The sequence below is a fragment of the Manis javanica genome, chromosome 1 (genome assembly GCF_040802235.1).
Source record: "Manis javanica isolate MJ-LG chromosome 1, MJ_LKY, whole genome shotgun sequence".
NCBI classification, from domain to species: Eukaryota; Metazoa; Chordata; class Mammalia; order Pholidota; family Manidae; genus Manis; species Manis javanica.
The window spans coordinates 39011472-39037959 of NC_133156.1; the positions used below are offsets into that span (position 1 = coordinate 39011472).

Sequence of the window (26488 nt, forward strand, 5' to 3'; positions counted from 1 at the left end):
ACAGGGCCTCTACAAAAATAAGTAAATTTAAATGAGGTAAAAAGGGTAGGGCTCTGATCTGATAGGATTATAACCTTCATGAGAAGAGATACCAGAGAGCTCTCTCCACTCTCCCCACCCTCGAGAACACACTGACGAACGGTCTTGGGGGCACACAGAGGGAAGGTGGTCGTCCACACGCTAGGGGGAGCTCTCACGAGGAGCCAACCCCACCAGACCTTGCTCTGGGACTTCCAGCCTCTAAAACGATGAGAAAATTAATATCTGATGTTTAAGCCATCCAGTGTGTGGAGTTTTTTTAGGGCAGCCCAAGCAATTAATGTAAACAAGACCAAATATCCATAGTAAATGTTGGAAATGGTACTTTTTAGACTTGAAAGATTATGAAATGAGTTTAGTTAAACTTTTATTTTAGAAATCTTAGGTTACAATTGCCACTCCATACTAACTCTTAGAACAAACACAGAATTAACCAAGTGTTAATTGTTTATGAGGGAAGATATATACATATATATGGAATTCAGTATAGAAAATTCAGCTAATCATTCTCCACAGTTCCAACAGAGTATTATCTTGATCTGTGCAAGTCCCTGTATAAGCTTCCTATTGTTGTAGCGAATTACCACAAATTTAGTGGCTTAAAACAACATAAATTTGTTATCTTATGGTTCTGGAGGCCCAAAGTCCAAATGGGTCACCTAGGACTAAGACCAAGACGTCACTAAGGCTGTTTTCCTTTTAGAGGTTCTAGGGAAGAATCTGCTCCTTGATTTCTTCACTTTAGGGCTGCCTACATTTCTTGGCTCATGGACCTCTTCCATCTTTAAAACCAACAATTGCATCATTAGGACCCCTGCTTCCATTATTACATCATCTTCTCTGGCTCATTTATCTCCCTGTCCATCTTTTAATTACCCTTATGATTACATTGTACCCACTCAGCTTATCTAGGATAATTTCCCTATTTTAAAATCATTAACTTAATCATATCTGCAATAAGCGCCATTATTCCATCTACTGCAGCCCCATTCATGTTTTATTTTGCTTATTTTATGATGCTCCTTCATTCATTTTCCATTCTCACTCCAATTCTGCTTTCCTTCACCCTCATCCCTCAAGAACCTACTTCAATGTATTTAATGTGTCCTTGGTTATATATGTATCATTGGGTTATATTCAGTGTTCAGTGTACACATGTATTGTTTTTTAATTATACATATCATCTTAGATATAGACTTAATTTGTTTCTTTTTTCCATTTAGCATATTTTTTTTAAATATTCTTTTTGGTTATTTGTATTTTCTACAGTGAATGGGTTCATTCATGTTTTAAAGTTTTTTTAATGTACAATTTAGTGATTTTTAGCATGTTCACAAAATTGTTCAAAAATCGCCACTATCTGATCCCAGAATGTTTTCATCATCCCAGAATTCATCATCATTTTGAATCCATTAGTAATTACTCTGCATTCCTCCTTTCCCTGGAAACCATTCATCTGCTTTCTGCTCTTAAGAAGCAGAAAAGTCTATAAAAAGATCTATCTACTCATATACATATTATTCTGAGTTCCTGAATTCTGCATTCTGTGCATCAAGCACTTTTGCCTTCTCCATTCCTTTAATTAAGGGCTCCTAGGGTGCTTCCAGTGAGCTCCTTCCATAAGCAGTGTTGTCGTGGACATGCCCTCCATAAACCTGTACCACTGTTTTTTTGAAGATATACCTTGGAGTGGGATTGCTGAGTCCTACATATGAACATACACTGCTTCACTAAGAGATTGGTCTCCCCAGGCAGCTGTTCTACTTCAAACTCCTCATAGCAGTACATGAAGATTTCCTTTTTCTCATTTCCTTACCAACACTTGGTTTTATTCAATAAATCTTTCCAATCTTATTGGCGTATAGAAGTATTCAATTATTGTAAGTTGGACTTCTCTGATCATTAGATTGGCCATCTCTTCATAAACGTATTGGTCTTTCAGCTTTTCCAATCAGTGATATGCATATTCAAATCACTTACCACTTCATTATTATTTCCTGCTTTTTCCATTTTGAGCTGCAGGAGTACCTTGTTTGTTATAAATATTCAAACATTACAAATATCATCTTGTCTTTTATCCATCTGTTCATTTGTCTCTGATATCCTCTGTTGAACAGAAATCTTTAAAATGCAATTGCAGCCATTATTTTTCTCACCATATATTTTGTGGTCTTGTTTAAGAAATACTCTTCTACCCCAAATCTCTCAAAGAAATTCTTATATTTTCTTTCATTAGTTCTATAATTTTGTCTTTTATACTTTGGCCTTTAATCTACATGAGATTTTTCCTTTATATATGTGATGTAAAATAAGAAACCAAATTCCCTTCATATAGTAACCTGGTTGTCCTAAACACTGTCTAACATTTGTGTTTTCTCTGCTACTTTATCCTGCCTCTGTATCAAGTAGCTCTATAAAGACGTCATAGGGAGAGAACTAAAGCTTCCTGCCACTAGGCCATGTAAGAGAATCATATTGCAAACAAATCTGCTAGCCTCATTCAAGCCTTCATATAACCAGAGACCAGGCTGACATCTTAATTAGAAGCTCATGAAAGACCCTGAGCCAAAACCACCCAGCTAAGCTTTTCCTGAATTCCTGACTTACAGAAACTATGTGGGAGAATAAATTTTTGTCGTTGTTTTAAACCACTAAGTTTTTGGATAATTAATTACACAGCGAAGGGTGACTAATGTAGTTTTAATACTGAACAAAGAACAAGTGGAGCTCTTTGGTCTCTATCACATAGTATCCTGCAGTTTCTATTTCGTTGCTATCAGAAGAATCAAAATAAGTTCTAGCTTTACAATTTTGGCATTCCCTAAAATAAGAGTGCAAGATAGTTGATAAAGGGGAAAGATGGGGAGAGAGAGAAAGGGAGCTAGGAAAGGAACAAATATTTGAGCCCCTTTACAGTGTGCCTACTATGTCCTTCATTGTCTTATTTTGACCAAAAGTGCATTTGGTCAGCTGTCAGAAACATTGTTCTTGCAGTTATATTATCTTGGACCTTCTCCCACATATAATCACTGTCGGCCAAAGTGAGGAGATCCAAGCTCTGTTAGCTTGACTCGGATGCGGGAATAGGCCATAGAAGGGAATGAGGCAGACTTGAAAATGCTGTGAAAGAGATGCATGTGTTTAACAGAGTCTGTACTAAATATTCTTTAAGGTCTGTTATGCCTGATGTTCTGAGACATTTGTCCTTTGCCTTGTAAACACCTGTTGCCCTTTCAAATTCAGCTTAAATGTACCATTCCTTAAAAAGCCATCTCCGGTTCTCCTAGGTAGAATGACACATTTATCTATGTTTTCATAGCATTTTCTATATACTTCTATTTTTGGCATTCATATTGGAAGAGAGGGGTAGGTCAAACACTACTGGTTTGCCTCTAGACATTCCCCCTTTTTCCTTGCTAACAGAACCCTGCTTTGGTTTAGAAGGCACAGTGCCAAGTTCTGTTCCCCTTAGGGGCTGGCAGAGAGGTGGGCATGTGAACCAAATTCTGTTCATTGACACATATGGAGCAGCCTGCTGGATGCTCTGGAGAAAGAAAGAGCAAAGGAGAGAGCAGACATTCAAAGAAAGCTCTTTTCTGTTTATTTCTGTCCTTTCTACCTTAGATGTTATGATATGACAACATGATTTCTGGTACCATGGCAGCCATTTTGTGGACATGAGGAGAGGTCTCACTGTTATCATCTGGATAGTGAAGCAGAAGAATTATAAGTGTTCCAATCCTTGATGTCATCATTAAGCCACTGAATGAGCACTGGAACTGCTGAACTCCAAACTTCTCTATGTGATATAAGTAAATTTCCATTTTGTTTAAACTTCTATTAGTCAGGTTCCCAGTTGCTTGCATCCAAAAGCATCTAAATTGATAGAAAGGGGAATGAAAATAACATTTCTTAAACAGTTGTAATATGCTTTAATTTTTTTGTTAACATGTTTTTCTCCCTAAATTGTTAAGGTGGGAGCCTTATCTTAATCAATTTCTAGTGCCTTCTATAGTCTCTGATTTAGAATGGCTGCTTAAGAAGTGTTTGAGCAGTGAACAAATTAATTAGTAAATGAATGGATAAAATCCATAAATCAATGGTATGATGTTATTAGGAAACAGTGTAGAAAAATTTGGTTAAGGGCATAAGCTCTAGCATTACATTTCTGGCTTCTTAACCTGGTTACACAACCTACTAGCTATGTAACCTTGGGCAAGTCACAATCTCTATAAGGCTGTTTCCTTAGCTATATAATGGGAATAACAACTGTATATACCTTTAAAAAACTATTGTGAGGATATTAAGTGTCCTATGACAAGGACTCAGCACAGAATTTGGTATCTAATAAACACTGACCATGTTAGCTTTTGGAGAAGAATAGAGCAAAACCAACAGTGATTCCAAATTTTCAAGCCTGGTTGACTGGGAAAATAAAGATAAATTTGGCCAAAATTCAGTGGGGAAATGGAGAAGATGATGCTCATCTTCAGATATGTGTGAAACAAACCCTAAATAAAGTTCAAGAATGAAGGTATTTTGGTTATATTTATACAGAGTCAGTCTACTTAGATTGTGGCTTATATTTCAATTACTCATCCTGAAATTTTATAATTATGGAATTATACTTTAAAATATAGTAATTTAGAAAGGAGAGTAACTTCCAGATTGTATCTATGATGAGTCAAATCCAAGGGGGAAGTAGTTCTGAGATTTGGCCTAAAAAAGTGCTCTCAAGTAGTGATCTTCAAAAACAAAGTGTCACAGAGAGAAAAGATTTCCTTAAATGGTATAAATGCATGCAGTGTCAAAGATGTGATGTAGTTCAGTCTCCGAAATCCTTTGAATTCTCTTCCCAATTTGATGTTTCTTCACAGAAACAGAGGAAAACTATGCCATAAATTATTTAGAGGCAAAGTTTTGTATATTAGTGTCAAGGAACCACTTTTGTTCTCCAACTAGCCAGAATAAATAATAATAATAATCAAGCATGGCTAGTAGTATTTGTTATGTAGGGAGGACTTTTTAATTGTTAAAATGAAAAGGAGTATCTCATTGAACTCAGATTAGGAAATAATTCTTCCCGAGCAAATTAATTAAAAGTTATTATTGGATTTTCTCTTACCTTTAATTTCCATTGCTTAGGAATGAGTAATAATATGAGCTAAATAGAAAACCAACTCACATTCCAGATCCCACTTTTACATGGGCATGAAGATTTCAGTCTTTTCTTCAGTCCAGCCATTGAAAAAAATAAAATTGAAATATATCTACCTGTATCAAACTTGCTACCAATTTATGGTCCACTCAGGACCAAATTACTATGGGGCACTCAATAAGTAACTCTATACATAACTCTTAGTTATGTGTTGGAATTTATACTTCATTGAACATAACTCTGTCTCTGTATCAATAATATCTAAATTATTTCAAGATATCTTATTGACTTGTCCTTTCTAAAAAGGATTAAAGCCCTTTGTGAATTAGGACCTCTGAACATTTTATGAACACCAAATTCTTTTTTTCAATCCTTCTCTTCCTTTTAGTCAGCACTGCATATCTAAAATATTGAAATAGATTTGCAGTTGGCCTAGCTGCCTCTGGGTTTTCCTCATTCTCATTTACCCTTCATACCATAGCCAGATTAATTTTCCTAAAACACCATTAGATAGATCAAGGTCAAAGTCCTTACCTTGAACTTGATATCCTCTAGTCCGATTTTGTCTCATAGTTTTCCTCTTACTCCCTACTTTCTATCCCTTTGAGGATCTCTACATGGCCCTCAATCTCCCTTGCATATATTACTCATACTCCTGAATTTATCCAAATGTCATCCTGTTCTCTTTCAAGTTCATCTCATCAGTATGAATTACTTTTTTTATTGAAATATAGTTGATATACAATATTACATTGGTTTCAGGTGGACAACATGATGATTCAACAATTATATGCATTATAAAATGCACACCATAAGTGTAGGTACCAACTGTCACCATATGAAGATATTACAATATTATTGAATATATTCCCTATGCAGTACTTTCCTTCCCCATGACTTATTTTATAATTGGAAACTTGTCCCTCTTTTTCCCCTTCACCTACTTTACCCATTTCCTCACACCCCTCCCTTATAGGAACCTCCAATTTGTTCATATGAATTGCTTTTTATCCATCTCAAACCTGATAAGCAAGATATTGAGTGGGATTTTTTTCCTATTGCTCTGAATTTATACCAAAGGCCCAAAGCTGAGAACATAAGATGTGAGGTAATCTGCTTCTAAATTCAAAGAGCCCCTACTAAGCCACTAGTAGTTTGGGTCTAGCTACCTTTCTGAAGGGCTTGCTGAGAGAAGCCAGAACCATGTTTTATGTATCAACCACCTGAGTTAATAGAGGAATAAGACTGAAGGGGAGAAAGCTGCCTGCACCAGGGAGCACAGTGCTCTTGCCCAATATGTAAATACCAACACTAACACTTTCTACTAACTTGGAAGTTGTGGGATCTGGCCAAAATTCTTTAAGGGAATTGCTAACCAGCATGAAAGAAGAACATGGAAGAGAAGTTAATAGGAAGAATGATATTATTATTAATGATGCCCCAATGAACTGATACTTCTAAATTCACATATAAAATATTTCCAATTTCATATACAAAAAAGGAATTTACTGGCTTTTACTATCAGGAAATATTTATGACTGCTTCCCATGTGCCAGGCAGTGTTCTAAACACAGGGCCTACAGCTTGGCAAAATAGTAAGCAGGTTCCCTGCAGCCCCCGAGAACTTGTTAGGGTCTAGAATTAGTGTTGGCTCTGAGCATAATGCTTAGTGCCATCAGAATTTTTTTTCTCCATCTCTCAGATTTTTTTCCTTTGCATAGGCCTAATCTGTGGGCAGGCTCTTCCCCTCTTGAAGACAATGCAGCCACCAGTATAACAATTCTAAAAGGAAGAGAGTCTGTTTTTTCCAGTCATTCTGTCAGACTGTCTCATTGACATGGCTTGGGGACAGGTAGACACCTCTGAATCTGACCAGCCAGGTCTGGGTATTGTGAGACTACTAGAAATACTTGTGCAGCTTTTTCGCTGCAAAGAGGACAAGCAGGAGAGAAATCCAGTGCAGGGTATACTTACCAAGCCTTTAGCTGGTGTACAACTATGCTTTTTTCTAATTCACACTGACACACTGCAATGGCCTTGGTCATGTGCTTACCCTGGAGCAAAGGAGAGATGGGGTTATCCCCAGAAGAAACAAATCATCTGAGGGGGAAAGGACAGCCGGGGTGCCACTGCCAGAAGGCAGAGAAAGGGATGCTGGGCAAGCAAAAACCACAGCTATCCACTTCACTCCTTAAAAACTTAGAAAGGCAAGATGGTAGAGAGGAGAGGACTTGGACTTGGTCTCAGGAGGACTGAGTTCTAATCCTAGTTCTGGAAGCCATAGGACATTGGGCAGCTCATTCCTTTCATGTAACATGGAATTATCATTCTGCCTCCACCGCAATTCACTGAAGAGGAAAAAATGAAATAATGAGAATACGATTTGGAAACTAAGTTCCTTATACCTGGAAGAGGTTATTATTGTTATTAATAATAATATTAATATCCTCCTAGTGAGTACCTTGCCCAGTCCCCTTACACATTGAAGGTGTTTATTATTGACTGACTGATCCATAATACGGAAACTCATATTACTCTGGGTGCTTTTCCAAAATTTTATACAATGCTTTGGCAAAACGCTCAACATTAAAATTCAATGATTCCGGAACATATGAAGCAAGCCATCTTCTGACCTCATCATTCAGTTCTCGATTTAAGTACTGCTTTCTCAGGGAAAACTTTATGGACCATCCCCTGCCATCCAGTCAGGGCAGGGGCTCCAATCTGTTTCACAACACAGTTCTAGTCCAACTGTTACTTGTAAAACACTTTGTTTAATGTCTGTCTTCTGCAACTAGCCATGAACTCCTTGTGCAGGCACCGTGGCTGTATTGTTTGCTGTTGCATCCTGTTGTAAGGGCAATAGTAGGAAAATAAGAAATATTTGTCCAATGAATGAATAAATTCTTGGGATTAAGTGGAATGAGGTCAAGAGGATTAGGAAACAGGCATCTAATTTTCTCTTCTGTTCTCCTGATGTCTTTTACCAAGCCCTCCAATGACATCCTCATGACATTTGGAACTTCTTCTAAGCAAAGAATGGGTATTTTACTGAACATGTCCATTTAAGGACACATAATAAATGACTATTTAGAAATAAAATCCATTCATTCTGACCTGGGCTAGCTATGTCTCAAAAAATGCAGAACAAATATAGCAGTTTCAAGGCCCTGTAATCATTAATTTATTCTGGAATAACCGTTCTAAATTTTATACCCATGTATATCCTGGTATGTCCTAATGCTTCTATCTGCCTCCAAGCCACAACAGACTATTAGCAGTTCGTTCCTGGAAGCATATAGATGACTCCCAGCCAGAAATTTGATTAGAGTGGATTGGAGCCAGAAAGGAGACTTTAAAGACAACTTTTTCCTTCTTACCCATGTCCACCCTGAATTTCATTTACATAATGCAGCTCTTAGTAGAAATGAAATGAGTCAGCATCAGGGAAGACAAACTAAAATATGACTTCCATATCAAAGGCAATGTTTGTCCTTTCTGTCAGCTTCAAGGAGTAAGTGGTCTTTTAAATAATAGAAAAAAATGTTTGAATAGTGGTCAGTGTCTAGTAAGGTCACAAATATTTGTTGTGTTCAAGATTTTTTAAATGTTTAACTGTGGTAAAATACACACAAAATAAATTGTACCACTTTAACCATTCTCAGCTGTACAGCTCAGTAGTGTTAAGTACATTCACGCTGTTGCACAATCATCTCCAGAACTCTTTCCATCTTACAAAATCAAAATTCCATATTCATTAAACAAGTTGCCTTCCTGACTCCCCTTTTCTCCTAGCAACCATCATTCTACTTTCTCTGAATTTGACTACTCTAAGCACCTCATTGAGTTTCCAGAATTACACAGTATTTGTCTTTTTGTGACAAGCATACCCCACAACCCCCAGGGGCTTGAAGTGGGGGGCCCTGAGTCTGCTCTCTCACTCTGCTCCCACTCCAACAACCTGGGATGGAGGTAGGAGCACAGTCTGGCTCTGAGATCCTCTGCATCACCTCTCTCTTTTCAAGGCTAATTCCTATTGAGGACTGGCCTGGGTGTAGATAAGGCAGAGGCCTCCTTATGTATGTGGCCTTCAACCTGTGGTGGCAAGTCTCTTCCTGCACTGACTTGGTGCATGGTTGTCCTGGGGCTATTTTTAGTACTAGCCTAATTATCTGTGGCTCCTGTTAATCCTGCTAGCTCTCTCTGTCTCCAAAACCTCTCCAGGAGAGGTAACTTTACTTGCCAAGTGGCCCCAGAGGCAACTCCAAGCTCCTGTTCACTCTCCTCAACCTCTGAGCTACATCTATGGCACCAGTGATGACTTTTCCAGACCCTAAATGCTGAGGGACACTGCAGTGAGATATCCCCATCCTGTCCTCAGGCACAGCACATCGCTGCTCCTTCTCATCTGCTGGCCTAGGCTGATCCAGAAACCTTTAACTGTGATGTAGTTAATGGTCTCTACATTCACATACACCCCAAACTCAAGGAAAGCCAGAGAGATGACACCTATCAGGATCTCCCAGTGACTCTCCTAGTTCCCTCCTACAATCACATCACCAGAAAAACTGCAGGTTCCCAGCCAGAAAGTGAGGAAGTAGTCCTCCCTTCTTTCCTTTCCTTGAAGCCTCTCCCCATCTGCTGCTACCTGACCTGGTGGTCGCGGTGGTGGTGGTGGTAGTGGAGAGAAGTATGAGGAGGGAAGGAAGTAACATCTAACCTGGGATTCTCAAACTGTTCCCTTCTTTTCCTTCCTAACTTCTGCTTTTATAGACTGGCTGAGGGGACATGGAAGAGGGCAGGCTGGGTGAGTGGGAGTTCAAACAGGACCTGTTAGGCTGCCCCTTTGTAATCTTTGTTGGTTTCTGTGGCAGAAACTTCTACTTGCCCATGCAACAGCATTCTCCGTTCTTTCTTAAAAAATCCTATCTTACTCAAGATGGCCAAATGCCCAGGTAAAAGAGCTACATTTCTCAGGCTCCCCTGCAAATAAGGACGGCCCACAATATGTGTGCAGGTGTGCAATTTTAGTAGAAGCCTGATTAAGAGAGATGATTAGCTTGCAGGTATGAACTTTTGCTCTCTTCCCTATCCTCCTTCTTCCCTCCTAGAACACAGTTGCAATGGCTGGAACTCCAGCCACCAAGGACAGAAGTCACATGACAAAATTAGGCAGCTGTGCAGAATAAATGAGATAGCTTATGTATGGTGACTAGCACAGGGCCTTAGATGTTTAATGAATCGCCCCTGCTGTTAACGACTGAACCTAGGGGAGAGCTCAGGAGAGTTGTTTTGGCTTTGGACCTGCCACTTCTCCCCACATTTTTATGTCACTGGAAGGGAAAGGGAACTCTGAGCAAGATCTAGTTCTGCCACTGACTTCTTGCATGACTTTGAGCATGTCTCGTAACGTTCAGTACTTCCTTTCCTTTGTTGGAAAAACGAAGAAGAAAACACAAATCTATCCTACCACAAAGCAAGAGCATTACACTGGAATTGCATTTATCTTAATAGTCACCCTCTATTCTTGGCATGTGATACTGATTTTCCATTTATGGTAATGACATAGTTTCCCATACAAGTAAATTCACCAAAATATTAACTACTGAGTGAAAAAATGAGCAAGAAACTTGAACACATACTTCACAATAAAGGATTCTCAAGTGGCCAATAAATATAAGAAAAGATGTTCAATGTTGTTAGTCATCATAGAAATGTACTCCATAAAAGATCTACTACAGACCAGAATGATGCGGCATAACTTTTTAAAATAAACCTATTTATTGTTGTTGATAGACATTGAGTTGATTTCCCATTTTCATGTTTATGTAAAATGGTTCTTTGAACATTCTAATACATATTTCTCTTTTTTAATTAAATATCATTAATATACAGTCTTACATAGGTTTCAAATGTACATCACAGTGGTTCAACAGCCCCCACGATCAATTTATATTGTGATTGTGAACTATTGTGCCGCTTTATCCCTCTCCCTCTCTCCCACCCCCAACACCTGACCCAACCCCTCCTCCTTGGCAACCACTAGTCATTTCTCAGTGTCTATGAGTCTAATGCTATTTTGCTCCTTGTTTTGCTCTGTTTTTATATTCCACAAATAAGTGAAATCATGTGGTATTTTCCTTTCTCTGCCTGGCTTATTTCATTGAGCATAATACCCTCTGGATCCATCCATGTTGTTACAAATGGCAGGACTTCTTTTCTTTTATGGCTGAATAATATTCCATTGTGTATATATACCACATCTTTTTTTATCCATTCATCTATTGAGGGACACTTAGGTTGCTTGTTACTGCAAATAGTGAGGCGATAAACATAAGGGTGCATATACCTTTTCAAATCAGAGATTTTGTTTTCTTTGAGTAAACTCCTGTAAGTGGTATTACTGGGTCAAATGATATTTCTATTTTTTGTTTTTTGAGGGACGTCCATACTGTTCCTACAGCTACTGTACCACTTAACTGTCCCACCAACAGTGTAGGAAGGTTCCTATTTGTCCACATCTTCACCAGAATTTGTTGTTTCTTGTCTCTTGGATAGCAGCCATTCTAACTGGTGTGAGGTGATATCCCATTGTGGTTTTAATCTGCATTTCCCTGATGATTGGTGATGTGGAGCATCTTCTCATGTGCCTGCTGGCCATTTGTATTTCTTCTTTGGAGAAGTGTCTGTTCAGATCCTCCACTAATTTTTAATAGGATTATTTGTTTTTTGGGTGTTGAGGCATATGAGTTCTTTATATATTTTGGGTGTTAACCCCTTATGAGATGAGTTGTTTATGAATATGTTCTCCCATACTGTAGGATGCCTTTTTGTTCAGTGTCCTTTGCTGTACCAAAGCTTTTAAGTTTGACGTGTCCTATAGTCCCACTTGTTAATATTTTGTTTCCTGTGCCTGAGGAGATGTGTCCAGGAAAAAATTACTCATGCTTATATTCAAGAGACTTTTGCCTATGTTTTCTTTTAAGAGTTTTATGGTCTTTAATCCATTTTGAGTTTACTTCTGTGTATGGGGTTACACAAGAAGCCAGTTTCATTCTCTTATATGTAACTGCCCAGTTTTGCCAACATGAGCTGTTGAAGAGGCTGTCTTTTCTCCATTATATATTAATGGCTCCTTTATCATATATTAATTGACCATATGTGTATGGGTTTATATATAGGCTCTCTATGCTGTTCCATTGATCGATGGGTCTGTTCTTGTGCCAGTACCAAATTGTCTTGATTACTGTGGCTTTGTAGTAGAGCTTGAAGTAGGGAGCATAATCCCCCCAGCTTTGTTCTTCTTTCTCAGGATTGTTTTGGGGTCTTTTGTGGTTCCATATGAATTTTAGAACTATTTGTTCTACTTCACTGAAGAATGTTGTTGGTATTTTGATAGGGATTGCACTGAATCTGTAAATTGCTTTGGGCAGGATGGCCATTTTGACAATATTAATTCTTCCTATCCATGAGCACGGAATGCATTTCTATTTACTGGTGTCTTCCTTAATTTCTCTCATGAGTGCTTTGTAGTTTTCAGAGTTTAGGTCTTTCACCTCATTTAGGTTTATTCTTGGGTAATTTATTCTTTTTGATGCAATTGTAAATGGAGTTCTGTTCATGATGTGTCTTTCTGCTAGTTCATTGTTAGTATATAGGAATGCAACAGATTTCCAGGTATTAATTTTGTATCCTGCAATGTTGCTGAATTCAGTTATAAGTTCTAGTAGTTTTCTTGGTGGATTCTTTAGGGTTTTCTATAAATAATATCATGTCATCTATAAATAGTGACAGTTTAATTTCTTCCTTACCAATTTGGATGCCTTTTATCTCTTTGTGTTGTCTGATTACCATGGCTAGGAGCTCCAGTAGTACGTTGAGTAAAAGTGGTGAGGGTGAGCATCTTTGTCTTTGTTCTGATCTTACAGGAAAAGCTTTCAGCTTTTCACTATTAAATATGACATTGGCTATGGGTTTGTCATAAATGGCCTTTACTATGTTGAAGTACATACACCCTATACCCATCTTGTTGAGAGTTTCTATTATGAATGGATGTTGAATGTTGAATTTTGTCAAATGCCTTTTCAGCATCTATTCAGATGATTATGTGGTTTTTATCCTTCTTTTTGTTAATGTAGTGCAGGACATCAATTGATTTTTGAATATTATACCATCTTTGCATCCCTGGAATAAATCCCACTTGGTCATGATGGATGATCTTTTTGATGTATCTTTGAATTAGGTTTGTTACTATTTTGTTGAGTATTTTTGCATCTATGTTCCTCAGGGATACTGGGCTGTAATTTTCTTTTTTTGTGTGGTATCTGGTTTTTGGTGTTAGAGTGATGCTGGCCTCATAGAATGAGTTTGGAACTATTCCCTCCTCTTCTACTTTTTGGAATGCTTTAAGAAGGATGGGTAATAGCCCTTCTTTAAATGTCTGGTAGAATTCAGCTGTGAAGCCATCAGCACCTAGAGTTTTGTTTTTGGGGAGTTTTCTGATTACCAATTCAATTTCATTGCTGGTCATTGGTCTATTCAGATTTTCTGTTTCTTCCTGTGTCAGTCTTAGAAGGCTGTATTTTTGTAGGAAGTTTTCTATTTCTTCTTGGTTGTCCAGTTTACTGGCATATGTTTTCATAGTATTCTCTAATAATTCTTTGTATTTCTGTGGTATCCATTGTGATTATTCCTTTTTTGTTTCTGATTCTATTTCTGTGTGTACATTCTCTTTTTTTCTAAATCCCTAAGTCTGGCTACGGGTTTATCTATTTTGTTTATTTTGTCAAAGAATGAGTTTTACTGATTTTTCTACTGTTTTATTCTTCTCCATTTTATTTATTTCTGCTCTGATCTTTAGTATGTTCCTCCTTTTACTGAATTTGGGTTTCATTTATTCTTCTTTTTCTAGTTTCTTTAATTGTGATTTTAGCTGTTTATTTGGGATTGTTTTTGTTTCTTAAGGTAAGCCTGTATATTGCTATGTACTTTTCTCTTCTAACCACCTTTGCCACCTCCCACAGATTTTGAGCTGCTCTGTTTTTGCTTTCATTTGTCTCCATGTATTGCTTGATTTCTGTTTTAATTTGTTCATTGATCCATTGATTATTCAGAAGCTGTTGTTTACCCTCCGTGTGTTTGTAGGCTTGTTTTCTTTCTTTATCTTTTTTCTTCTTTTGGTATCATTAATCTAAAATTACATGAGTAACATTATGGTTACTAGACTACCCCCATTATCAAGTTTCCCCCCCTTACCCCATTACACTCACTGTCCATCAGAGAAGTAAGATGCTATAGAATCATTACTTGTCTTCTCTGTGTTGTACAGCCTTCCCCATGCCCACCCCCCTACATTATGGCTGCTATTCATAATGCCTTTTTCCCACTTATCCCTCCCATCCACCCATCCTCCCCAGTCCCTTTCCCTTTGATAACTGTTAGTCCATTCTTGGGTTCTGTGAGTCTGCTGCTGTTTTGTTCCTTCAGTTTTTCTTTCTTCTTATACTCCACATATGAGTGAAATCATTTGATACTTATCTTTTTCTGCCTGGCTCACTTCATTGAGCATAAGACCCTCTAGCCCCATCTATGTTGTTGCAAATGGTAGGATTTGTTTTCTTCTTATGGCTGAATAATATTCCATTGTGTATATGTACCACATCTTCTTTATCCATTCATCTACTGATGGACACTTAGGTTGCTTCCATTTCTTGGCTACTATAAATAGTGCTGTGATAAACAGAGGGGTGCATATGTCTTTTTCAAACTGGGCTGCTCCATTCTTAGGGTAAATTCCTAGAAGTGGAATTCCTGGGTCAAATGGCATTTCTATTTTGAGCATTTTGAGGAACCTCCATACTGTTTTCCACAATGGTTGAACTAATTTACATTCCCACCAGCAGTGTAGGAGGGTTCCCCTTTCTCCACATCCTTGCCAACATTTGTTGTTCTTTGTCTTTTGGATGGTGGCCATCCTAACTGGAGTGAGGTGATATTTCATTGTGGTTTTAATTTGCATTTCTCTGATGATTAGTGGTGTGTAGCATCTTTTCATGTGCCTGTTGGTCAACTGAATTTCTTCTTTGGAGAAGTGTCTGTTCAGATTCTCTGCCCATTTCTAAATTTGATTATTTGCTGTTTGTTTGTCGAGGTGTGTGAGCTCTTTATATATTTTGGATGTCAACCCTTTATTGGATATATCATTTATGAATACATTCTCCCATACTGTAGGATGCCTTTTTGTTCTATTGATGGTTTCCTTTGCTGTACAAAAGCTTTTTAGATGGATATAGTCCCACTTGTTAATTTTTGCTTCTGTTTCCCTTGTCCAGGGAGATATGTTCATGAAAAAGTTCCTCATGTTTATTTCCAGGAGACTTTTGCCTATGTTTTTTCCTAAGAGTTTTATGGTCTCATGACTTACATTCACATCTTTGATCCATTTTGAGTTTACTTTTGTGTATGGGGTTAAACAATGATCCAGTTTCATTCTCTTACATGTAGCTGTCCAGTTTTGCCAACACCAGCTGTTGAAGAGGCTGTCATTTCCCCATTGTATATCCCTGGCTCCTTTATCATATATTAGTTGACCATATATGGTTGGGTTAATATCTGGACTCTCTATTCTGTTCCACTGGTCTGTGGGTCTGTTCTTGTGCCAGTACCAAATTATCTTGATTACTGTGGCTTTGTAGTAGAGCTTGAAGTTGGGGAGTGAGATCCCCCCCACTTTATTCTTCCTTCTCAGGATTTCTTTGGGTATGCAGGTTCTTTTGTGGTTCCATATGAATTTTAGAACTATTTGCTCCAGTTCCTTGAAGAATGTTGTCAGTAATTTGATAGGGATTGCATTGAATCTGTAGATTACTTTAGGCAGGATGTCAATTTTGACAATATTAAATCTTCCTACCCAAGAGCATTGGATGGATTTCCGTTTGTTAGTGTCCTCTTTAATTTCTCTTAAGAGTGCCTTGTAGTTGTCGGGGTACAGGTCTTTCACTTCCTTGGTTAGATTCATTCCTAGGTACTTTATTCTTTTTGATGCAATTGTGAATGGAATTGTTACTCTGATTTCTCTTTCTGCTAGTTCATTGTTAGTGTATAGGAAAGCAAGATATTTCTGTGTATTCATTTTGTATCCTGCAATTTTGCTGAATTCAGATATTAGTTCTAGTAGTTTTGGAGTGGACTCTTTAGGGTTTTTAGGTACAATATCATGTCATCTACAAATAGTGACAGTTTAACTTCTTCTTTACCAGTCTGGAAGCATTGTATTTCTTTGTTTTTCTGATTGCCATGGCTAGGACCTCCAGTACTATGTGAATAAAAGTGAGGAGACTGGGTGTCTTTCTCTTGTTCCTGATCTTAGGTGAAAAGCTTTGAGCTTGTTATTGTTAAGTATGATGTTGGCTGTGGGTTTGTCATATATGGCCATTATTATGTTTAGGTACTTGCCCTCTATACCCATGTTGTTGAGAGTTTTTTTTTATCATGAATGGGTATTGAGTGTTGTTGAATGCTTTTTCAGCATCTATGGAGATGATTATGTGGTTTTTGTCCTTCTTTGTGTTGACATGGTGTAAGATGTTGATGGATTTTCGAATGTTGTACCATCCTTGCATTCCTAAGAGGAATCCCACTTAAACGTGGTGTATGATCCTCTTGATGTATTTTTTTTGTTATCATTAATCTACAATTACATGAAGAACATTATGTTTACTAGGCTCTCCCCTTCACCAAGCCTCCCCACCACAAACCCCATTACAGTCACTGTCCTTCAGTGTAGTAAGATGTTGTAGAATCACTACTTGTCTTCTCTGTGTTACACAGCTCTCCCCTTTCCCCCACCTCCCACATTATATATGCTAAACATAATACCCCCTTTCTTCTTCCCCACCCTTATCCCTCCTTACCCTCCCATTACCCCCAGTACCTTTCCCTTTGGTAACTGTTAGTCCATTCTTGGGTTCTGTGAGTCTGCTGCTGTTTTGTTCCTTCAGTTTTTCTTTGTTCTTATACTCCACATATGAGTGAAATTATTTGGTATTTGTCTTTCTCTGCTTGGCTTATTTCACTGAGAATAATACCCTCTAGCTCCATCCATGTTGTTGCAAATGGTAGGATTTGTTTTCTTCTTATGGATGAATAATATTCCATTGTGTATATGTACCACATCTTCTTTACCCATTCATCTACTGATGGACACTTAGGTTGCTTCCATTTCTTGGCTATTGTAAATAGTGCTGTGATAAACATAGGGGTGCATCTGTCTTTTTCAAACTGGGCTGTTCCATTCTTAGGGTAAATTCCTAGAAGTGGAACTCCTGGGTCAAATGGTAAGTCTGTTTTGAGCATTTTGAGGAATCTCCATACTGTTTTCACAATGGTTGAACTAATTTACATTCCCACCAGCAGTGTAGGAGGGTTCCCCTTTCTCCGCAACCTTGCCAACACTTGTTGTTGTTTGTCTTTTGGATGGTAGCCATCCTTACTGGTGTGAGTTGGATATCTCATCGTGGTTTTGATTTGCATTTCTCTGATAACTAGCAATGTGGAGCATCTTTTCATGTGTCTGTTGGCCATCTGAATTTATTCTTTGGAGAACTGTCTGTTCAGCTCCTCTGCCCATTTTTTAATTGGATGATTTGCTTTTTGTTTGTTGAGGTGCGTGAACTCTTTATATATTTTGGATGTCAACCCTTTATCGGATCTGTCATTTACGAATATATTCTCCCATACTGTAGGGTAACTTTTTGTTCTATTGATGGTGTCCTTTGCTGTACAGAAGCTTTTCAGCTTGATGTAGTCCGACTTGTTCATTTTTGGTTTTGTTTTCCTTGCCCGGGGAGATATGTTCATGAGGAAGTCGCTAATGTTTATGTCCATGAGATTTTTGCCTATGTTTTTTCCTAAGAGTTTTATGGTTTCATGACTTACATTCAGGTCTTTGATCCATTTCAAATTTACTTTTGTGTATGGGGTTAGACAATGATCCAGTTTAATTCTCTTACATGTAGCTGTCCAGTTTTGCCAGCACCATCTGTTGAAGAGACTGTCATTTCCCCATTGTATGTCCATGGCTCCTTTATCGAATATTAATTGACCATATATGTTTGGGTTAATGTGTGGAGTCTCTATTCTGTTCCACTGGTCTGTGGCTCTGTTCTTGTGCCAGTACCAAATTGTCTTGATTACTATGGCTTTGTAGTAAAGCTTTAAGTCTCTTGATGTATTTTTGAATACAGTTTGCTAATATTTTAATGAGTATTTTTGCATCTATGTTCATCAGGGATATTGGTCTGCAATTTTCTTTTTATGGGAGGCAAATTCCCTCAACTTTTACTTATCTGGAAATTGTTTAATCCCTCCTCCAAATTTAAATGATAATCAAATTGTCTTTGCCTGGTTTGGGTATTACAGTGATGCTGGCTTCATAGAATGAGTTTGGAAGTATTCCCTCCTCTCTATTTTTTGGAAAACTTTAAAGAGAATGGGTATTATGCCTTCTCTATATGTCTGATAAAATTCAGTGGTGAATCTATTTGGACCAGGGGTTTTGTTCTTGAGTAGTTTTTTGATTTCCGATTCAATTTCATTGCTGGTAATTGGTCTATTTAGATTTTTCTGTTTCTTCCTTGGTCAGTCTTGGAAGGTTGTATTTTCCTATAAAGTTGTCCATTTCTTCTAGGTTATCCAGCTTCTTAGCATATAGATTTTCATAGTATTCTCTTATAATTCTTTGTATTTCTGTTGGGTCCATCGTGATTTTTCCTTTCTCATTTCTGATTCTGTTTATGTGTGTAGATTCTCTTTTTTTCTCTTAATAAGTCTGGATAGGGATTTATCTACTTTGTTTATTTTCTCAAAGAACCAGCTCTTGGTTTCATTGACTTTTTCCATTTTTTTATTCTTCTCAATTTTATTTATTTATTTTCTGATCTTTATTATGTCCCTCCTTCTGCTGAATTTGGGCCTCATCTATACTTCTTTTTCCAGTTTCAATAATTGTTACTTTAGACTATTCATTTGGGATTGTTTTCCCTTCTTTAAATAGGCCTGGATTGCTATATACTTCCCTCTTAGAACTGCCTTCACTGTGTCCCACAGAAGTTGGGGCATTGTGGTGGTGTTGTCATTTGTTTCCATATATTATTGCTTGATCTCTGTTTTAATTTGGTCATTGATCCATTGATCCTAAATGGACAACTTTATAGGAAAATACAATCTTCCATGTCTATTAGGTCCATATGTTCTAGTGTGTTGTTCAGTGCCTCTGGGTACTTACTTATTTTCTGTATGGTTGATCTGTCCTTTGGAGTGAGTGGTGTGTTGAAGTCTCCAAAAATGAATGCATTACATTCTATTTCCTCCTTTAATTCTGTTAGTATTGGTTTCACATGTCGGTGCTCCTGTGTTGGGTGCATATATATTTATAATGGTTATATACCCTTGTTACACTGACCCCTCTATCATTATGTAATGTCCTTCTTTACCTCTGCAACACCTGATTTTTTTCTCCCTATCATTTGCATGAAATATCTTCTTCTATCTGTTCACTTTTAGTGTATGCATGTCTTTGGGTTTGAGGTGAGTGTTTTGAAAGCAGCATATAGATGGGTCTTGCTTTTTTATCCATTCTATTACTCTGTGTCTTTTGATTGGTGCATTCAGTCCATTTACATTTAGGGTGATTATCGATAGATATGTACTTATTGCCATTGCAGGCTTTGGATTTGTGGTTACCAAAAGTTCAAGGGTAGCTTCTTTACTATATAACCATCTAACTTTAACTCACTTATTATGTTATTATAAACAGTCCAATGATTCTTTATTTCTCTCCCTTCTTATTCTTCCTCCTCTACTCTTTATATGTTAGGTGTTTTATTCTCTTCTCTTTTGTGTTTCCATTGACTGCTTTTGTGGATAGTTGATTTTATTTTTTGCCTTTAGTTAGTATTTGGTTGGTCTGCTTTTTTTTGCTGTGATTTTATTTTCTCAGGTGACATCCATTTAGCCTTAGGAGTACTTCCATCTAGAGCAGTCCCTTTAATATACACTGTAGAGGTGGTTTATGGGAGGCAAATACCCTCAACTTTTGCTTATTTGGAAATTGTTTAATCCCTCCTTCAAATGTAAGTGATAATCTTGCCAGGTAGAGTGTTCTTGGTTGAAGGCCCTTCTGTTTCATTGCATTAAATATATCATGCCATTCTCTTCTGGCCCATAAGGTTTCTGTTGAGATGTCTGATGGTAGCCTGATGGGTTTTCCTTTGTAGGTGATCTTTTCTCTCTCTCTGGCTGCCTTTAATACCCTGTCTTTGTCTTTGATCTTTGCCATTTTAATTATTATATGTCTTGATGTTGTCCTCTTTGTGTCCATAGTGTTGAGAGATCTGTGGTCTTCCATGGTCTGAGAGACTATTTCCTTCCCCAGTTTGGGGAAGTTTTCAGCAATTATTTCTTCAAAGACTCTTTCTACCCCTTTTTCTCTCTCTTCTTCTTCTGATATCCCTATAATGCAAATATTGTTCCATTTGGATTTGTCACACAGTTCTCTTAATATTCTTTCATTCCTAGAGATCCTTTTATCTCTCTCTGCCTCAGCTTCTCTGTATTCCTGTTCTCTGATTTCTATTCCATTAGTAGTCTCTTGCACATCATCTGGCCTGCTCTTGAGTCCTTCTATGGATTGTTTCACTTCTGTTGTCTCCCTGCGGACTTCATCCCTTAGCTCTTGCATATTCCTCTGCAGGTCCATCAGCATGGTTATGACTTTTATTTTGAATTCTTTTTCAGGAAGATTGGTTATATCTATCTTGCCAGGCCCTCTCTCTGGGGTTGTTTGAATGATTTTTGACTGGACCAGATTCTTCTGCCTTTTTATGGCAATAGAAGTGATCACTGGCAGGTGGCACATGTGTCAGCTGGGAGAAAAAAGTCACTTCCTGCTTGCTGATCACCTTGCCCTTCTCCACTGCCTGTGCTTGTTATACACAAGGAGTAGTCTCTGAGTTAATCCCCTGAGCTGCTGTGGGCAGGGCAGCCCTTGGGATAGCCTAGGGCTCTGTGGGGGGTTGCAGACATGCTGGGTGTGTTCTCCTGCAAGAATGGTGCACCTTTGTGCCTTCTGGATCTTGTGCCAGCTTCCTCTGCTTGTGTCAGGAAGCTGCATGCTGGTGGCAGCCTCTGGGTCTGCCCTGGTTAGCTGTGCCCTGGCAAAAGACTCTGTGTATTTGCTGTAGGCAGGGCTGCTCCCCGGCTGCTCCAAAGTAGTGGCAGGTAAGCCATTTTGTTTGCAGTGCTAGTGGGGAGTAATGAACCAAACTGCAGGCTGCTTATTACTGTGAGGAGCTTTGGAGCTGTGTTGTCACCCAGGGGTTTAGGGTTCCTGAAGTTCCTCAAGATTCCCAGCCTGCTGGGCTGAGCATGCTGGGAGAACTTTGTCCATCTGTTAAACCCTTGCCCCTTTAAGACCTTTAAAGTGCCAGCTTTTCTTTGTCCCAGGGGAGCTGGCTGTGGGGACCTGCCCACAGTCTCCATCTCAGATTTTACTTTTCCATTTCTCTAATATCCAGTACACCATGTGATGTGTGTTTGTGCTCCCAGTGCAGATTACTAGGGCTGGTTATTTAGCAGTCCTGTGCTTAAACTTCCTCCCCACTCTGATTCCTTTCCTTCCACCACTGAGCTGGGGTGAGGGGAGTGCTCATGTCCTGCTGGGTCACAGCTTTGTTTCTTACCCTTTTCTTGAGATGCTGAGTTCTCGCAGATGTAGATGTAGCCTGGTTTTGCACTGTATCTTCTGGTCTCTCTTTTAGGAATAGTAATATTTGCTGTATTTTCAAAAACATATATGGTTTTGGGAGGAGATTTCTACTGCCCTCTTCATGCTGCCATCTTGAGCGCCTCCTGTAGGCTTGTTTTCTTTGTGTAATTTATTTAGTTTCATTGTGGTTTGAGAAGCTGCTTGCTACAATTTCAATCTGTTTAAATTTATTCAGGCTCTTCTTGTGGCCTAGTATGTGATCTATTCTGGAGACCATCTCATGTACACTTGAGACAAATGTGTATCCTGCTGCTTTTGGGTGGAGTGTTCTCTAGATATCTGTTAAATCCATTTGATCTATCTATGTTCAGTACCTCTGTTTCCTTACTTTGTCTGGTTGACCTGTCTGTTGATGCGAGTGGTATGTTAAAGTCTCCTAAAATGAATGTGTTACGATCTATTCCCTCTTTATTTCTGTTAATATTTGTTTTACATATTTAGGTGTTCCTATGTTAGGTACATAGATATTTATAATGGTTATATCCTCTTTTTGGACTGATCCCTTTATCATTATGTAATGTCCTTCTTTGTCTCTTGTTACTTTCTTTGTCTTCAAATTAATTTTGTCTGATGTAAGTACTGCTACTACTGCTTTTTTCTCCCTATTATTTGCATAGAATGTCTTTTTCCATGCCTTCAGTTTTAGTCAGTGTATGTGTGTGGGTCTGAAATGAGTCTTCTTGTAGGCAGCATATAGATAGGTCTTATTTCTTTATCCATTCTGCCACTCTATGTCGTTTGATTGGTGCATTCAGTCTATTCACTTTTAAGGGAATTATTGATAGATATGTACTTATTGCCATTTTATTGTTTTCTGGCTGTTTTTTTTTATAGCTCCTCTCCTCTCTGTTCCTTTCTTCCTCTCTTATAGACTTCTATTTTTATTGATGGTTTTCTTTGGTTTTGTAATTGGATTTCTCTGTTTATTTCTGTGTGTGTGTTTGTGCATGTGTGTGTTTATTTTAGGCTTTAGTTTTTGGTTACTAGAAGTTCAAGATGCTTCCTTACTATATAATAGCCTATCTTAAATTGCTGATTAGTCTATTTCAAACACAATCTAAAGGTACTTTTCCTTTTTCTTCTTCCTTCTCCCCATTTTTGTATTAGATATCATAATCTGCACTTTTTTGTGTATCCCTGCAATTTTGTGTACTTTTGTGTATAGTTGATTTTGCTTCTTAATTGTGTAAATGTTTGGTAATTAGTTGGTATACTACCTTTACTATGGGGTTATTTTCACTGGTGAAAGCTATTTAGCCTTTGGGACATTTCCATCTACAGCAGTCTCTTTAACATGTCCTCTAAGGCTGGCTTACTTGTGGTGAATTCCTTCAAGTTTTGTTTTCTGGAAATTGTTTAATATCTGTTGCAAATTTAAATGGTAATCTTGCTGGGGAGAGAATTCTTGGTTGGAGGTCCTTCTGTTTCTGTACATTAAATACATCATGCCACTCACTCCCTTCAGGCCTGTAGAGTTTCTGCTGAGAAGTCTGCTGATAGCCTGATGGGATTTCCTTTATAAGTAATCTTTTTTCTCTCTCTGGCTCTCTTAAACACTCTCTCCTTATCCTTGATCTTTGCCACTTTAATTATTATATGTCTTGGTGTTGTCTTCCTAGGTTTCCTTTGGGTAGGGAATCTCTGCACTTCCATAACCTGAGTGTCTATGTCCTTGTCCAGACTGGGGAAGTTTTCAACAACTTTTTCTTTAAGGAGACTTTTTATTCCTTTTTCTTTCTCTTCTCCTTCTGCTACCCCTAATTATGTGGATATTATTCCATTTGGATTGGTTACATAACCCTCTTATCATTCTTTTCTTCCTAGAGATCTTTTTTTTTCTCTGTTCCTCAGCTTCTTTGTTTTCCTGTTCTCTAATTTCCAATTCATTTACCATCTCCTCTACCTGCTCTAGCGTACTCTTAAATCCCTCCATTGTATGTTTCATTTCAGTTACTCTGTTCTTCATCTCTGAATGGCTCTCTTTAAGTTCTTCTATCTCTGTTGGGAGTTCTCCCAGAGATCTTGAACATTTCTCTATAAATCATGAACATGTTTATAACTTTTATTTTGAAATTTTTTTCAAGAAGAATTGGTGATCTCCATTTCATTTAGTCCTTTTTTCTGGGGTTCTAGCTTGTTGTTTTGTTTGGATCATATTCCTCTGTCTACTCATCTTGACAGAGATGAGTAGAAAGAGTTTCTGTATTTCTTCCTTTGTATTTGATGGCTTTGCTATGCTTCTGGCCTATAGAGTAATAGCTTTATAAAGAAGGTATCCTATAGTACCCAGAAGCTCAAGATTCTTTACCCTCTAGTGCCTGATTCTACTTTGTGGGGGCCTCAGATGTTGGCATGCAGACAGGGCATCTTTCTGTCTGTGTTGGCAGTTTGCTTCAGCAGCTGCCTTTGTGATCAGCAGGTGTCTCTGTTGAGCTTGCTGTGGGTGGGGCTTCCCTCTGCACAGCCTGCAGCAATGGCAGGGCTGCAGGGATGTAGGGGTGGGCAGGCTGGTGTGCAGTTCTGCACAGGCTGGATGCCCAGCACTGAGCTTGGACACTTGCAGAGAGGAAGGAATTCTTGTGTCTGGCTCCTGCAAGCATCTCCCCAGTTGGGCTGTAACAAAGTCAAGGAATCTGGGAGAGTCTACCTTTGCCTGCCAGGCAGCAAAGTCTGATGCTGCCACTGTGCCAAGTGGGTTGGCTTGCAGCAATGCATGCAGGGAAGAACCTCAGGGCTCTTTAACCAGCAAAGGGGATGGAGTGTCTGGGGCTCCCAAGAGTTCCTGATCTGTTGGGCTGAGGAAGGGCTGGGGAGGTATCCTCCACCTGCCCTTTCTCCTGAGGAGACAGCTCCATCCAACCTTCACCCCTCTGGCACCCCTCCCACTGCTGGCAAGTTTTTCAAACTGCCACCTCTCTGCTTTGTCTCAGGACTGGGGAAGCATGCCTGCCCTCCACACTGGCTGGAGTCTCAGCCTCTCAGAGTGTTCCACCTGTCCCTGGTGTCCAGTCCTGCCAATCACTAGAACCCAATGTAATGTGGGCTCATGCTCCCAGAGCAGATATCCAGGGCCAGGTGTGCCATGCTCCTTGGCTCCTACCCCCTCTCCGCTCCATTTCCCCTTTCTCCCACCTGTAGCCTAGGGTTGGGAGAGGGTTTGGGTCCTGCTCAGTCTTGGCTCAGCCACTTTACCCTTTTCTGTGTGGTCTTCTCTTCTTCCTCAGGTGTAGGTGGTCTGTTCTGCAGTCTTCAGGTCATATTCAAGTTTATTTATAGCTATTTGTTGTATTTGCTATATATTCTTCTTTTCTGTGTTTTTGGGAGGAGGTTTCTACCTTGCCTTCCTACTATGATATCTTTTTCTGGAAGTCTCACAGCAAAACTTAAAAAAAAAACTAACAATATCAAGTGTTTGTGAGGATTTGGAGCAATTCATACACTGTTTTTTGGAATGTAAATTGGTAAAAACACTTCAGAAAAAGTATGGCATTGTTTACCAAAAGTGAACAGATATTTTCTCCATGACATAGAAATTCTTGTCTTCGGTATACACCCAACATAAACTCAGGTGTGTGCACACTAAGAGACATATATAAGAATGATCAAAGTAGCATTTTTCATAATCACCTCCAACTGGAAACACTCCCAATGTCTATTCAACAATACAATGGATAAACTGGTATAGTCATCTAATGAGTATAACAGAAGAGTGAAGACCAATGAATTACATTTACATTCTGCATTCTGGATGAGTCTCTCAAACATAATGTTGATCCAAAGAGATCATATTGCCAAATAATAAATACTGCAAGATTCAATTTATATAAAATTAATAAAATGAATATAAGTAAGTTACAGCTATTAAGAAGGTCATTACCTTTGGAAAGGAAGTGAGTAATAATTGAGATGGACTTCTGGGAACTGGGAATGTTCTCTTTCTTGATTGAGTGCTGGTTTTATCATGTTTTGTGTACTTTAATATTTTCATTTCCTATAAAAAGATTTAAAAAGAAGAGTGACATAAGAAGGAATAATACAAGTAGTACACGGATATGACAAAATTCATAATGGCTATAAATAAATTACATTTGGGCATTAACGGATTGGATGAGTCATGTACCTCTTGGTTTGATTTGAGATGCTAAATGATTGGCACAAGCAGAAACTCCTGTATAGCTAGTAAAGAAAAACAGAAGAGAGAAAGAGTGGAACTGAGGAGGGGCTAAGAGCATAAACTCTGCAGTTAAAATGCCTGGATTGGAATCCTTGCTCCACCACCTGTTGTCTCTCTGACCATAAACAAGTTACTTTATCTCTTTCCACTCAATTTCCACATCTGTAAAATGGGAATAATAATAGTACCTATTTCCATGCCTCTCTCCCTGCTCTGGCTGGGAATCCATGGCCTTCCTTGGCTCCTAGTTGCATCACTCAGATCTCTGCCTCCTTTCTGGTGTTCTCCTTGT

General features: G+C 38.5%; 1 long non-coding RNA gene across 1 annotated transcript in view; it reads right to left on the reverse strand.

Annotated features, from left to right (window-relative positions):
* Positions 1-448: 448 nt before the first annotated feature.
* Positions 449-26488, reverse strand: part of LOC118973685 (uncharacterized) — a 28174-nt gene continuing 2134 nt past the window's right edge. Inside the window, exons 2-4 of the long non-coding RNA XR_005063181.2 lie at positions 25900-26013; positions 7172-7251; positions 449-3915 (exon numbers count right to left, since the gene is read on the reverse strand). This is a non-coding gene — a long non-coding RNA (uncharacterized lncRNA). The remainder of the gene's footprint in view (positions 3916-7171; positions 7252-25899; positions 26014-26488) is intronic.